Source organism: Centropristis striata, chromosome 19, assembly GCF_030273125.1.
Source record: "Centropristis striata isolate RG_2023a ecotype Rhode Island chromosome 19, C.striata_1.0, whole genome shotgun sequence".
Taxonomy (NCBI): domain Eukaryota; kingdom Metazoa; phylum Chordata; class Actinopteri; order Perciformes; family Serranidae; genus Centropristis; species Centropristis striata.
Genome location: NC_081535.1, coordinates 25,377,462 through 25,390,344, shown reverse-complemented (window position 1 = coordinate 25,390,344; position 12,883 = coordinate 25,377,462). Strand labels below are relative to the sequence as shown.

General features: G+C 38.7%; 1 protein-coding gene across 2 annotated transcripts in view; it reads right to left on the bottom strand.

Annotated features, from left to right (window-relative positions):
* Positions 1 to 9,143: 9,143 nt before the first annotated feature.
* The window catches only part of mbd2 (methyl-CpG binding domain protein 2), a 55,581-nt gene continuing 51,841 nt past the window's right edge, over positions 9,144 to 12,883 (bottom strand). Inside the window, exon 7 of one of the 2 annotated variants that reach the window (XM_059358198.1) lies at positions 9,144 to 9,913. The gene's annotated coding sequence lies outside the window, so the exon portion shown is untranslated. The remainder of the gene's footprint in view (positions 9,914 to 12,883) is intronic. The other variant, XM_059358197.1, reaches the window with a different exon arrangement.

The window sequence follows — 12,883 nt, the reverse complement described above, 5'->3', positions numbered from 1 at the left end:
CATATCAGTCTTTTCCTAGTCTTGGGTTTGGATCATATCAAACGTGTTTGATATTATCTCAAGTCTCAGTGACGTAACACAATCACCTACCAATAGATGAGCGGGGGAAAGGTCCCCAGTTCCAGACCGGCCAGTAAAACCACTTCGGCAGGAAAAAGGAACATCACAATAATGCTAGTAAGCTCAGTCCAAAATACAAATATAGATTTATAGAGATGTAATATATTTACAGCCACAAGCAAGATTTTGTTTCTTAGTAAAGAGAACAGTAAGGAGACCCAGTTAAAATGTATACATAAATAAGTAATAAATAATTTATGATTAATGTATGATTAACTAAAGGAAAGTTAATAGAGCTGGTAAGTATACTTATTCAATTAAACAAATTATAATTAAATAGGACATAAGTGTATATCATGAATTCTTTTCTAAATGTTCCTTTCCTTTATTCTTCCTTATATCTATTTTTGCTGTAAAATAGTCAACTTTTCATGTGATAAAAACAGAAACCCTTTTTCAGCTTTGTGAGGGGCATTTTGTGGCATCTTCTCTTCTTTTGGTTGTTTTCTTTTTCAACACAAACCACTGCACACACAAAAATTGCATGGTAGATAAAAAATGCTAAAGGAAATCTAGCTGTAGTCTTGTAAATAGTGACCCTGAAAGATTCACAGTCTTTGTAGAATCTCAGTGTGAGACTAAAAACTGTAAACGCTTGTCTTTAGATGTGAGCAGGTGTAAGCCGATAGTCTTGCAGGAGTCTTTCCAAATCTTTTCAAAGTCTTCTGGTGAATAGGTAGCATTAGGTAGAGAGACCTTAGAGTACATGCAGACAGGTACCTGTCAGAGAAGAGCAGAGGGAGACTGAAGGAGAGTGTGTGTGAGGGTAGTTAAGCTGGCTGAAGCCATGCCCAGCACACCTGTTTCAGGTTAGCCCATCACCATGAAATCACTGCACACACACTCACTCACTCTGTAAAGCCACACCCACACATGCACCACAAAATCCACCACCAGTGTCAAACAAAGGCCTGTTCAGACTGCAGGCGAATCTGATTCAAATCAGATTCCTACTCAAATCAGATTTTTAGGGCTGACTGTCCACACTGTTTTTAGCAAGTGTCCAAATCGGATATGGCTCTGTTCAGACTGGGCCACATTATCGACTGAGCTGACAGGTTGCTGTAGTAACGGCGTCAGAGCGTCTGACGTTGTAACGGCGTCAGACGTCATATAATTGCGACGGCGACAAGAACAACAACAAACATGATGGAGGCAGGTCACCTCAGTATATTGGCCTTATCACTGTCCAGTAGAGGTGCAGAACATCTCAGACGCACCAGGGGAGAAACCGGGCGGATGGACGCAACGCCGGGCCGTATGAGTCGGGCGCAGCTGCTGGTGGACACCTCGTCTCCACGATACGCGTGCCGCGTAGAGTGACGTCACGGACAGTCAAAACCGATCTGAGTGTTTGGAGCGGTTCAGACTGAGACGCATCTGTCCAAATGCGATCTGAAACTACCTCCCGAAGGTGGTTTCGATCCGGTCTGCAAAAATCAGATTTCATGTGATTTGTGACTGTTCAAAATTGATTTGTGACTTTAAAAGAGCCATCCAGTTCCAATCTGGATGGGCTAAAAATCGGATTTTGGCTGGCAGTCTGAACACAGCAAAAATGCACCAAATCTATTACTGATACAGGTCTACCCTGTTACAGAAGTATAAAGTTACAAACATTAAACCTTGGGGAAAAAACACAAAAGGCAAAATATTTCTCACAGTAAAGCATTTTTACATAACTTAGGTCTTGTCTGGAGAGGGACTTTAAGATAACTTACTTTCCCCAAGGGACAAATGATGACATCTATGAGTTAACACAAAACAAGTCAACTCTCTCCATGGGTACAACTAGGGTTGTACAGAGGATTTTATAGGGACAGGAGCCGCTGGTGGAACACACTACCAGTTCCTACCAGAGCAGGGACATCCCTCTCTACCTTTGAATACCTCCTGGAGATCCAGCTCTTCAGAGAGCATCTTCTCTCCAAGCACCATACGATAATTCTACTCCTTAAAGAAATGTCACGAGCACTTATTGCTGCACTAATAGCTCTTATTGCACTATACCTTGATTGTTTGCTATTATTCTTCCTGTAAGTCACATTGGATAAAAGCGTCTGCTAAATGACTAAATGTAAATGTAAATGTATAAAAGAGCAGGAATAACACAGTAAACACTCATTTCCTGCATCCTGGTGAAATGTTATGCACTCATGTGTGCCTTTCTTGCATCAATTTTTGTTGGATACATCTTATTTTTTGTGAAGAAAACATAAAATTCATACACCAGATGACAATTCAAAATTAAAAGATGTAATGAAAAGTAATGCAAACAGGCTTTCAGGTGTTTCTTTCAAATATTACGCTGCTGAACACTCACTATATACTGTTACTTAAATCAACAAATGAATGAATAATGAATAAACATCGTGTAAAATGCATATTCTGCTCAACAGGTCACCATTGCTAATTCACCAAGAAGTTCAATCTGGGTTTTTCGTTGCTTTCATTTCAAATTTTAGGACTTTATTCACTGGTCTTCTTGCTGTTGGACCAGTCTGTAACATTAGGTACTTTAACTCCTATACTATAAGGAATCATTTCAGTATCCGGCATTTATTATTCATGGTTCATATTAACACCCACACACTCTATAGACAAGAGTACAGTTTGTAGACTCACTTGACTCAATTCATTTTATCACATGAACTGTCTGATTTGTTTTATCAGGGGTGCTCCAGCTTTGTCTTTTTAACCTCTCTTGCTTTTTCTGTGCGGTTTGTTATACATAGTAATGTTCTGCTATACATTGATACAACCCCTGCCAAAGGCTCCCAATAAATGGGATCTAACATTATTGCCACAAAGTCAGGGGTGGTGCAAAACAATGATTTATTAACAAAAAGTTAAACAGACAAGGCAACCCAGAGCAAATTAGAAAACTACTGAAAACAAAAAGCTCTGGTGGGCTGGCAAAAATCAATAAAAGAAAGAGGGTCTCTTGGACGGATCCTAAAGAAGCCCTTCTGCCTCAGAACAATAAGCTAAACTGAGCCAACAGAAAACAAGGGGAAACACCCAAACCAAACAAAAGGCCTGATCTCCAGCTACAGGCCGCTCTGCTGCTACTGCTGAGAGAGAGAGAGAGAGATAGAGAGAGAGAGAGAGAGAGGTGGTCGCCGCCCACTCTTTGTAACCTTCCCTCAATCAGCCTCACTGATTAAACCTGAGGGAAACAAGACATCAGATGAATGACACTCATGAAACAGTAGCTGTATCCCCATGTCAACACTGCAAAAAAAGAAAAGTTGGGTGAACTCAAAATTTCAAGGCAACAAACTTCGATAAAATTTTAAGTTGGACAATTAAACTAAATATTTTAGGTCTTGTTTTTGAGTTTGCTCAGCTCTGAATTTCTCTGGTATGATTATAGCGGCGCTCTGAAATGTCAGCTAATGTTGTGACCACAATTTTGAGTTAGTATTGATACGCTAATGGCTACTCTTGTAGATGTAACAAGCAGCCCTTGTAGCATCAGTTAGCCGCTAGCATCAGTTAGCCGCTAGCTTCAGTTAGCCGCTAGCATCAGTTTGGCGCTAGCTTTCGCTAATGACTGAATTTCACAACAAAGAAATAAGAGTTAGCAGAACTATTTTCTCTTGTTTTGAACCCCAACTTAAAGATATAAGTAACAACAACTCATAAACTTGTTTTTGAGCAGACAACTGGCTTCCTTATTTGTGCTAACTTATTATTGTTATTGCCCTAAATGTTAGTAATTTATATTTCCAAGTTTTACCAACTTAAATCACTGTTTTAGGCCAAAAAATACAAGTTGGCTTTTTTGCAGTGAAGGAAAGATCCTCAAACGGCTGAATTTGAAGGATAAAACGTCATCGACATCCACCGAAGGACTGTCCCAAAGTCCAGGATCCTCCAGAGGACAGAGTCCTTCTTTTGCCCAAATTCCAAGGATGCATGTGTGTGTCCTCTGTAGGCCTACGCCCCGAGTACCCATAATGCCTTGCACATGGAGATTTAAAAATGGCGAGTGAAGAAACAGCGACACCAGCGGTGCAGTTATGTAAGTATTTTCAGTTTACACTGAATATTTGTTATCACATAACTTACAAAACTTGTGTTCAAAGTCAAGCAAAACATTATGCACAAACAAATGCCAGAATATTCAGCTAAAGAATGATAAATATCATCTTGCTACATTGCCAGTTAAGTTAATTGATGCCGTCTCGGTCGCCAAAGTTATTAATTGTTAATTCATATGCATCAGATGATGTACTATGTGCAAAATGAATATGTAGTTATACATTTGTTTATCATGTTAACAGGGACAGACAGTCCGCTATAATCCTTTATTGTTATTAATAAATAACTGTTATTGTACTGTACTGTATGGCGGTGAATTTAAGCAGGACGTCCAATTACACAATGATGCACAGCTGCACACTGATGGCTGTTTAATTAGTGCGTTACACCAGTAAAGGAAGGATTCTGGTCCCGCCTACGGAGGACCTGACTCCCAAGGAAGGATCCTTGACTTTGGGATACAGCCATTGACTGAACCATAACAATCACCATTTTCTCAAGAAAGGGCTCATTTGAACTATTTTTAAAAAACTGTTGAGTTTATTAAGTAGTTGAAATGAGGTTTAATAAAACCAAATGTCTAATCACTTTAAACTTTAAAATGTAGTGGAGTAGAAGTATTAAGTTACATAAAATTGAAAGTAATGGAAGTACAAGTACCTCAAAATTGTACTTCAATACAATACCTGAGTAAATGTACTTTGTTACTTTCCACCACTGCTACAAGTCCAGTTCTGCATCCGTCAGCAGCCGTTATTTATTATATATGCTTGTCTGGCAGCCTCTTACTCGGTCACTCTCTCCTTTTTTCTTCTTATTTCTCTCCATCAAGGTCCTCTTCTGTCTTGTGGCCTCTGCCATGATGTCCGTAGTAACTACTAAACCTTAAAGTTCTGTTAAATTATTAAATAAACAGATATATTGTAATCAATGTGGTTTATTATTATTATTAAATGGCTCTTGTAGAATTTTGGTATCAAAGTTGATTTGATGTTGTCAATTATTTGACTTCATTGATTCAAGTCACGTAATTTATTAAGTTGTTTGTGTGAAACAAAAAATTACCAGCAGCAGCATATGTTAAGACAAAACTAACCAAAAGTCAAAACTCCATTTAGCTTAATGGCATGTCATCATTTAAGGAACAATCTATCAATAGTGTAGCAGCAGAGGGAGAAAAAGCTGCTTCTTCTGCTTGTTTGTCTTCCTACTAATATATATCTAGGCTGTTTATTTTGTATGGAACCAATGAGATGGCATCCAAAAATAACTGATTTTACACACAAATGCACACTCACACACATTAGTGTTGATGTAATGGATTTTCTAACCCCTAACCCTACCCTGAAAGCTGCTCTAATTATTATTTGTTTCCAAACAATAAATGAACAGAGAAACCAATAATTATCCTCTGCAGTTCCTCTCACTTTGACAGGGTGTTCCAGCATCATTCAGCTAATTTTTTACTGTTTTTGTTCACTCGCGCTGCTCTCACAGTGGAATTTGTACACTGCATGACCAACACTGACAGTAGCCAGTAAAGAATTGATGGAGGCCAAAAGTAGAGCTAAAATATTGGACTAACATTGATCAGGTTCACACAAAGATGAGCTTCATTGCATTGATTTCCATTCTTTATGACTTGACTGAACAAAATTATAATAGATTTAAATTATAGATAGATATCTTCTCTGTCACTGCTCTCAGCCTTTGGAACATTTTACCTTTGCACATCAGGCAGGCCTCCTCACTGTCCGTTTTTAAAAGAAATCTTAAAAACCCATTTTTATTCACTGGCTTTTAACTCAAGATGAGATTTATTTGTTGTTTGTGTTTTTTTTAAATTAAGATTAATTTTAAAACCCACTTTTATTCACTGGTTTTACCCAGCATGAGACTCACTTTGTTATAGTCGATTTTGCTTCTTCTCTGTTTTTATTGTTGGTCTGTCCTGCCATGTACAGCACTTTGTATCAGCTAACGCTGTCTTAAAGGGCTCTATAAATAAAGTTGATTCGATTTGATTTCATCTTTATTGAAAGGAAGAGGAGTTTGGGATACAAAAGGGAGCTTATTTACTTGTAAGAACATATCAGCAGAGCAGCAAGCCGAGACTTCTTCCCTCAAAAAATGACGGTGTATGTGCATAAAAGAAGAGGTCATATTACGGAGTGGGAAAGGGGCAGTGAAGAGTGTTTCGACTAGGGGGAAAGTGGCCACCAGGAAAGTCTCAGGCCACACCCTCTCAAAAGTCCTCTCACTCTGCGTGTCTCTACTACAAGGTAGCCCCCAGAGGGATTAAGAGACTCCTGAGGTGACGTATGGTTTTCACCGTCGCTAACTGTGCACAACGTCAGCAGCTGAAAGCAGCATGGCACTGTAGCACTGTAGCTAACTGCTGCTAACGCCGTCTCTTCTTAACAAGCAAACTCTCGTTAGCGGCTCGTCAAGAAGAGTAAGAAGGAGTCGCTGGATTTGTCTCCAGTCGCTTTCTTGAAAAATAGTCACTAAGGGGGTCTGAAAAGTCGCTAAATTTAGCAACAAAGTCGCTAAGTTGGCAACACTGCTTCGCCGGCTTTTACAAATGGCGTGTGTTGTTGACGTGTAGAGTACTACGTCACATCCCGCTTAGCGATCTATCCAATCAGTAACCAGGCTGTTTTCAGGGGAGAAAAAAAATACCTGCTCTTCAACAGGGACTAAAAAAGTCCAGACAAAAGCCGGCTCCGGACTGCTCATACTCAAATTAGGGGCGTTTCGCAAGTGAGACCCGCCTCATTCTGGTGGTGGATTAGTAAAAAAAACACGACTTTCTCAGAGGAAAACAGCAGCGTTTGCTCCTTTTAGTTTTCTTTATTACCAGACATCAGAATACACTGGCCAGGTACAGCGGAGGAGAACTTTGTCAATTTTAAGGCTGCTGAAAAAATATGTCCCCAAGTCCAATGAAGCCCTTTTTTCTCTCCCCTTTTTCTGTCTGTGTCAGATCATTTAAACAATTCTATTGTTACATCCCACACCCCAAGTATAGGGTACGTTTCAGTGAATGCACGCACTGCTAAGTCTACTTTTTACCTTTAAAAGGATACAACTTATACTGTTTATATTTCTGCTTCCAAACACCTCTAATATCTGACAAATCCCTGATCCTACAACACGTTATTTCTGGATTAAACCGGCTGTTACATGATCTGGAGGTCATACGGAAGCGTTTCACAAAGCATGATTTAGGATTAGAAGTAACAGAAAATATACCACATGAGCTTTAACATGACCAACTGAAACATCATTACTAGCAGCAGCTTTATGTCTCCAGTTTAACCTCAGCTAGTGTTTTCTGATGCAGAGCACGAACAGAGCTGCTGTTACAGGATGGAATCAGGAATCCCTGGACGAGAGAGAGAGAGAGAGAGAGAGAGAGAGAGAGAGAGAGAGGAGCATCTGGCAATGAAGCAGGAATTTAAATGTGTAGTTGCAGTGATCAGAAACTGGCATCATAGAGCCATTAGCAGATGCAAATGAGGGCAGAGCTGGCAGGCTGGTTTGTCTCACTCCGTCTTTAACAAACACAAGCGCCACACACAACGCACAGTCACACATACAGACAAAGTCCAACATCTGGACTGGGAGCAGTTTGTGCCAAGTATCTGACAGAACAAACAGCACAGTGATGGCTTAGCTATTCTTAGAGCCAAACCAGCAGCGGAGCTAAAACTGGTGTTTAAATTTGTCGTAAAGGTGGCACTATAGTGGAAAAGGTCACTAGGTCGTTCAAATCTAAAGGCTTCGTCCTTTGGGAAACACGAATGTGATCAGAACATTTAATGACAGTCTTGATGGTAGATGGTGAGAAACACTTCATGGCCAAACACATTCCTGCCATATGTGACTGTTGAATAAGTCATTTTAGAACCATAGGCAGTAATCAAGCAAACTTTACTTTTACAGCACTTTTCGAAACAGAAGTTGATTTATTGAAAAGAGAAAGAAGACAACATACCAAAACAAGAAGAAATAGTCCTATTAGGGCTGGGCGATATATTGATTTAAAAAATTAGGGCCGGGACTTTAACATGTTAATTAAGATTAATTAATTACACAAAAATGAACGCGTTAAAAAAATTGACCCATTTTAATTGCACTTATTTTTGCACCGCGGAACGTTTCTCACTGGATGGGTTTCAGGCGGACCGATTATACTGGAGCACCAACTAGCGTTCATGAGTTCAGACAACAACAAACCACAGTGAACATGAAGGAAGAAGCTGATGAGAGCGCTTTGGTTGGCCCCGTGGATGATGGGACATTTAGTTAAAAAAAACCAACGGATGGAAGCGTTGATAAGTAATAATAATAGTCAGGGTTTCTAATGTTCTGAATGTACTTGAAAGTATTGTGTTTTACTTAAAAAACCAAAGTATTATAGTTTACAGAAGGTCTACCTACCTATAGGCTACCTGAATTTATGAAATGTACTATATTTCTGAATATGCTATTGCTACACTTAATGGCAAAAATTTCTCTGGTCTGTTGGACTTGAACAAAAATAAACAATATTTTTGTTGCTTAAGCTTATGTATTCAGTCATTATTCAATGGTATACTAAAAATCCATGTGAAAAAAATCACTTCTCACTGTTCTCAGGTCAAATATTAAATACTCACCGCAAGATGCTTAAAATCGCATTAATATCTTATCGGACTCAAGTATTGGGATAAAATCATATCATGGGGCCGATACGCTGATTCACACCTCTAATGCTAACCACATCCTAACTGTACTTTAGACACGGACATTGGTATCGATCCTCTGATCTGACAGTCGGGAAAAAAGAAAGTTATTGTGTATCCCTAAATGGTGTTCTATTGATTTAAAGTTTGAGCTGTCTGCAGTGTGTAGAATACTCAACATAATCAGAAACACAGTCATTTATCAGCAGATTAAAAAAAAAAAAGCACCAACAAATGTTTGTGAATATAATCATTTATTTACTCCAGTCCAACTCCAGTCCAAGAAATGTACACTTATGTTCTCTCAAGGTATAAAATTTGTCTTAAATAAGCAATTGTTCTATTTCATATGTAAATTCTCATTATTTAATTAAAACCCCTGAAGACTTCTTAAAAACATACAACAATCTGACACCACAAACAACCAAAATCATCAAAGAGCACAATGAGAGTTAGTAGAGTTAGCAAAGGCCGTCCAGCAGTTTGCGATCTGACTTTGGGTTCAAGGTGGACGTTTTTATATCAAAAAGAAATAAAACTATTATATGCATTTGAAAAGTGAGACAAGATAAGCAAGGTAAGGTCAGAACGGATGATAAATTACAGAAGATTAAAGGCTTCGGTTGCTGCTTTGAGCTCGTAGATACTCAACGTATTGCTGCTGTTGCTCCGCGTGTTCCTATGTTGCAATTTCTGTTGCTGCTGCAGACGTGTGTCGTCGCACTGTTATTGCTGGTGCTTTTGTCATTGCTGATGCCATTATTGCTTTGGTTGCCGCTCCCATTGTCACTGCTGTTGCTCTGGGAGATGACTTTAGTTTCCACATGCTGATAGATCCTGAAAAATGTTTCCTTCACGGGAAAGTTAAAGAAAATGCTCACTGAGGCAACGATCAGTGCTGGTGAGTTTCAGTCTGGGGGGGGGGGGGGGGGGCTTGGGGGGTCTGTTTTTGGTTTGTGGTCTGGATTAGGATCAAGAGGATTATAAACCTGAGGCTGGTGAACACAGGACCACTGGAGAGAGAGACAGAGAGAGATAAATAGTTATTGTCACAGGTAACATCTCAGTTTACAAATCTATAGTTTGTTGCTACAGTGAACACAGAAGACTAGTCTCATACACAAAAAATACCTCACATTCACACTTTACCTCTCACATTCACAATTTTACTTCTCACATTCACAATTTACCAAATCAATTCAATTCAATTCAATTGGCTTTATTGGCATGACGAAACAATGTATATATTGCCAAAGCAAGCATCAGAAAAAAAGATAACAAGATAAGGAAAGCAATATTTACAATAAATTATTATAATTCTGTTATTCATTTTAAATGAAAAGAAAAACTAATAACAATTTATTATTGTATTATTATATTATTATTAATTTACCTCTCACATACACAATTTTAACTCTCACGTTAACAATTTTACCTCCCACGTACACAATTTTACCTCTAACATTTACAATTTTACCTCTCACATTCACAATTTTACCTCTTACATTAACAAAAATACCTCTCACATACAGTTTTACCCTCTCATATTCACAATTTTACCTCTCACATACACAATTTTACCTCTCATATTCACAATTTTACCTCTCACATTCATAATTTTACCTGTCACATTCAAAAAATACCTCTCACATTCACAATTTTACCTGTCACATTCAAAAAATACCTCTCACATTCACAATTTTGTCTTTCACATTCACAATTTCCCTCTCACAGACAATTTTACTTCTCATATTAACAATTTTACCTCTCACATTCACAGTTTTACCTCTCACATTCACTCTTTTACAACTCACATTCACTCTTTTACCACTCACATTCACTCTTTTACCTCTCACATTCACAATTTACCTCTCACATTCACACTTTTACCTTTCACATACACAAAAATACCTCTTACATGCACAATTTTACCTCTCACATTCACTCTTTTACCTCTCACATTCACAATTTACCTCTCACATTCACAAAAATACCCTCACATTCAGAATTTACCTCTCACATCCACACTTTTACCTCTCACATACACAAAAAACACCTCTTACATGCACAATTTTACCTCTCACATTCACAATTTTACCTCTCACATTCACATATTCTCACAAAAGACTGCCCAAATCAAATACAGCATACTGTAAATTGGAGTACAATTTTGGAATGAGGGACATCTTTTTCTGGAGTGGACACGTTAAGGACTCAGACCATTTTTGGTTGCCTATTAGCAGTGATAACTGTAGTCGACTGTTATTTCTCGTATCTAAAATGTTGGTGACATTATGAACAAACATGCATGTAAACACAACAGGCATATATGGACATGACCACAATAACCTTTGCTGAGCTTGATAGGTCCACATTGTAATTATAGTGACAGGGCTAGTTTAGGTTATGGATTATGTGAGAGAAACCCTGACAGGTATAGAAGTACCAATGTGTGTGTGTGTGTGTGTGTGTTAATGGGCACTCAGGTCCACTAACAGATAGTGTCTACATAATTGTGGGGCTCCCTGCAGACACCTCTGAACAAAACTCCGCCTCCTACCTTCTTCCTCTATTAAACCCAAATTGACTCGTTAAGCTTGTCTTAATAAAACCCACTTAATAAAAACAATCGGGAGAACAAACTGCTGCCTCTCTTCTCTCCTGTGGAACAATAAACATCAGCCTCTGGATGGAAAAATGTCCAATTAATGTGGAGAGCCTCTATGCTAATCATTAGCTTCTCCATTAACCCCTCGACACCTCCTCCCTCCTGCTGCATTAATGAGGGGGGCGGGGCGACTATTAGGACCGCTCGTCGGCAGAGGCCTTTTGCCTGTGCAGACAACATGTTAATTATACATAAAACCCCCGAGTGAAGTGCTCACGCAGCAGGGGTGATATCAAATATTAGCAGGTTCTCCTCCTCCTGCTGAGCCCCCCTGTCCTCCTCCTCTCAGCTGTACAGCACATCTGACTCCCGTGTTTAAAACAAATGCTGCCAGAAAAAAACAAGTGAGAATTCCTCCAGACTACTGGGTAATCCTGGTTTTAAGCAGTCCATTGAGATGTTATTAATCACACCATGTTGAATTTTCCTCCTTTTATTCTCTTCTTTCTATTTTGAATACCTACAATCTAATCTATGGTTGTGCCACTTGAACCCGCCTTCTTTTAATTTAAATTCCTCAATGTGCCATTTGCAACCTCGACCCTTGTTCCTGTCTGAATCGCTCCTCTTTTTTAATTTAAAATCATTTTACACCATTTGAACTTTTAATTTTGCCTTACTGTGACATTTGGCACCCCACTTTCCATTTAGAATCCTTTCTTTCTTCTTTTTCAATATTCCTTTGGTGTCGTAATATTACTAGTTGCTGCACAGCAACATAAACAGACCGGGAGTCTGGATCGATTGACGTAGATGCAGTTAATATGTTTTAAACACATATACAGCTGGATATCTGTGTAATATAAACTAGTGATGTGCCAGTGAAGCCTCATGAACCATTTTCATTATTTTCTGAGTCCACTAGATGGTGCTCTGTGTTCTACAAAGAGCTGAAAGCACACTCAATTACTATTACTTAAGCCTTTTACTCTAAACCAATAGCACCATCTAGTGGTCTCATAAAATAATGACAATGGTTCATGAGGCTTCATTGGCACATCACTAATTTAAACAGCTGTCTATGCAACAAATGCAACTAAACATGACAAAAATAGAACATGATATTTTATTATACTTGACATGGTTTTGTTTCTGAAAGTTGACTAACTGAAGTTAGTTCCTGATATGCACGAGGACTGTTGTCTTGTGGTGGAATGTGTGACCTTTTAGTGTACACATAGTTTTGTGGAGTAACTGTTAGGTATACCGTATTTCCTTAAATAGTAGCTGGGGCTTCTATTAATAAAAAATCAGTTTGGGACCCGGCTAATAATAGGGGCAGGCTATTATTTGAAGGAGGCTTTTATTGAAAAAAGAA